At 45.6% G+C, this 3,081-nt stretch overlaps 1 long non-coding RNA gene and 1 pseudogene across 2 annotated transcripts in view; both read right to left on the minus strand.

The window, feature by feature from the left end:
• Positions 1-2,242: 2,242 nt before the first annotated feature.
• Positions 2,243-3,081, minus strand: part of LOC122543915 (uncharacterized) — a 52,883-nt pseudogene continuing 52,044 nt past the window's right edge. Inside the window, exon 6 of the transcript XR_015754575.1 lies at positions 2,243-2,979. The product of XR_015754575.1 is annotated as an uncharacterized LOC122543915 (transcript). The remainder of the gene's footprint in view (positions 2,980-3,081) is intronic.
• LOC122543919 (uncharacterized) overlaps positions 3,042-3,081 on the minus strand; it is a 14,800-nt gene continuing 14,760 nt past the window's right edge. The window contains exon 3 of the long non-coding RNA XR_015754576.1: positions 3,042-3,067. This is a non-coding gene — a long non-coding RNA (uncharacterized LOC122543919). The remainder of the gene's footprint in view (positions 3,068-3,081) is intronic.

Genomic DNA, 3,081 nt, shown 5'->3' on the forward strand with positions numbered 1-3,081 from the left:
TGACCTGCCAGCTCTTATACTCAATACCCAGTCCGATGAAGGCAAGCATACCATATGCCTTCGTGACCACTCTATCCACCTGTGCAGCAACTTTCAGGGTACAATGGACCTGAACTCCCAGATCTCTCTGCTCATCAACTTTTCCCAAGGCTCTTCCGTTGACTGTATAATTGGCTCAAGAATTAGACTTCCCAAAATGCATCACCTCACATTTGCCTGGAGTGAACTCCATCTGCCACTTCCCCGCCCAACTCTCCAGACTATCTATATTCTCCTGTATTCTTTGAAGTCCCCTATGCTTTCTGCTACTCCACCAATCTTAGTGTCATCTGCAAATTTGCTGATCATACCAACAGTGCCCTCTTCCAGATCATTTATGTATATCACAAACAACAATGGCCCCAACACTGATCCCTGTGGAACACCACTGGTCACCTTTCTCCTTTGAGAAACTCCCTTCAACTACTACTCTCTGTCTCCTGTTGCTCAACCAGTTCTTTATCCACCTAGCTAGAACACCCTGCACACCACGTGACTTCATTTTCACTATTATTTTACCATGGGAACCTTATCAAACACCTTACTAAAGTCCATGTGTATGACATCTACAACCCTTCCTTCATCTATCAACTTGGTCACTTCCTCAAAGAACTCTAAGTTGGTAAGGCATGATCTCCCCCGCACAAAACCATGTTGCCTCTCACTGATAAGCCCATTCATTTCCAAATATAAACAAATTTTAATCCCTCAGTACCTTCTCCAGCAACGTTCCCACAACTGACGTCAGGCTCACTGCTCTGTAGTTACCCGGAATATCCCTATTACTGTTCTTGTACAGGGAGACAACATGAGCAACCCTCCAGTCCTCCAGAACCTCACGTGTGTTTAAGGATGCTACAAAGATATCTGTCAGGGTCCCAGCTATTTCCTCTCTCACCTCCCTTAGCAACCCTGGGATAGATCCCATTCGGTCCTGGGGATTTGTCCCCTTAATAACCTCTAGCGTACCCAACTTCCTTACATAAGGCGATCCTGACTGTGAGGATGCCCTTCCCAGGTAAAGCCACTGGAACATATTCTGGAAATATTTTGGTGAAGCTTTTCACTGTGCCTCGGAACATGTGACAATAAACTCAATTCAATTCAAATCCCAACATGAAATATAAATTCCATAAATCAAATTTGGAATTGAAAGTTAGTCTCAGTAATGGCAACCATGAAACTAACAGAGTCATCGAAAACCCATCTGATTCACTGATCTACTCTGCATGTGGAAACTTACCGTCCTTCCCCAAACGTTCATGTGACCCGAGATCTACTGCAATGTCGGTCATTTCTTAACCACTCTCTGAAATAACCTCGCAAGCCATTCAGTTCAAAATACAAATCAGGAGTGGCAACAAATGCACTTATCAGTGATATCCACGTCCCACAAAAGACTTAGAAGAAAAAAAGACAACAGTGCTCCAGATCGACACCAGAAACCGTATGAGAGTATTGGAATAGTCAGGTTAGGAATAGAAGAGGCACGAGCGAGAGTTTTAGCAGCAAATCGGCTGAAGGCGGAGGAGATGGGAGGTGCCACAGAAGTGAAAATGGACAGCCTTGATGGAACAGATGTGTATCAGAATATCAGCTCAGGGTGAGGAGGTTTTGTTCAGGCTCAGACATTGCAAAAACAGAATCCAACCGATTAAGTCAGATGTGAACTCTCACTTGCAGAGTAGGCATGACTGGCTAAATGGCCTGTGCCAGCTTGAGTTCCTGATACCCATGCCCAAGAACCATTAACAATATGAAGGAAAAAGTGGGCATGTGGCCATGAGTGGCATACAGTTTAATTGCAAGAGACTTGAGGGAGAAAGTGAGTGTCATGCAAAGCAATGAGCACTGAGACGCCATCAGAGAGACAAGGAAAAATTAGGGAAGGTTCTGGGTAAACGGATAGGACAAGGGGAGATGTTCAAGGCAGGCTCATGGGAGCATGTGAAGCAGCAGAAACGGTGGTTTGTCTCAATCTTAGTGACAAAGGAGTCAGTCAAGTCCTCGTGCATCTTGTTGCTGGTGAGGATGGAGGAGACGGGGAGAGGAGGAGCCCTTTGAAAGTAAACAGCTTGTGTTAGAGATATTAAAGAGTCAACACACTATACATAATAAAGCTGATTTGACTTTTATCCAGAATATTAACACCAATAACGTAGCTGTGAATATATCAACTGAGACGGACTCCAATGAACATGGTTCAGTCCTGGGTGTGAGTAGCAGCAAAATCCCATCACTGTAGTGACTTGTGAACTCGCTGGTGTCTCAGCAATGTGGATGAATCAATGAAACTCTTTCCACACTTAGAGCAGGTAAATGCTCTCTCCCCACTATGTACTCGGCGGTGTGTCAGGAGGTTGGATGAATTAGTGAAGCCCTTCCCACACTGAGTGCAGGTGAATGGTTTCTCCCCATTGTGGGTGCGCTGGTGGGTTAGCAGGGTGGACGATTGAGTGAATCTCTTTCCACACTCAAAGCAGGTGAACGGCCTCTCTCCAGTGTGAATTCGCTGATGGGCAGTGAGCTCGGATGATCGCCTGAACCCAGTCCCACAACAAGAGCATGTAAATGGTCTCTCATCAGTGTGAACAAGTTGATGGGACGTCAGTTCCCAAGAACTTTTATAGCATTTCCCACAGTCTTTGCATTTGAAAGGTCTCTCCCCGGTGTGAACACGCTGGTGTTTCAGCAGGATTGATGACTGAGTGAATCCCTTCCCACATTCAGGGCAGGTGAACGGTCTCTCTCCGGTGTGACTGCGCCGATGAATTTCCAACTCAAATGGATAATTGAATCCCTTCTCACAGTCTCCACATTTCCAGCGTTTCTCCCCAGTGTGGCTGCGCTTATGTTTTGACAGGCCAGATGACTGGCTGAAGCCTCGTCCACACACAGGACACGTGTACGGTTTCTCTACACTGTGAGCAGTGCTTTTACCTTCCATGTTCAAAAATCGGATAATGTTCAGGTTGTGACGATTTGGGTTTCAGTTTTTCCACTGCAGTTCCACCTTTCTAACAGAGAACTAGGTTTAAAACA

The sequence above is a fragment of the Chiloscyllium plagiosum genome, unplaced genomic scaffold (assembly GCF_037043375.1).
Source record: "Chiloscyllium plagiosum isolate Xiang-an unplaced genomic scaffold, Cpla_swu_hap1 HiC_scaffold_46, whole genome shotgun sequence".
In the NCBI taxonomy this organism is placed as follows: domain Eukaryota; kingdom Metazoa; phylum Chordata; class Chondrichthyes; order Orectolobiformes; family Hemiscylliidae; genus Chiloscyllium; species Chiloscyllium plagiosum.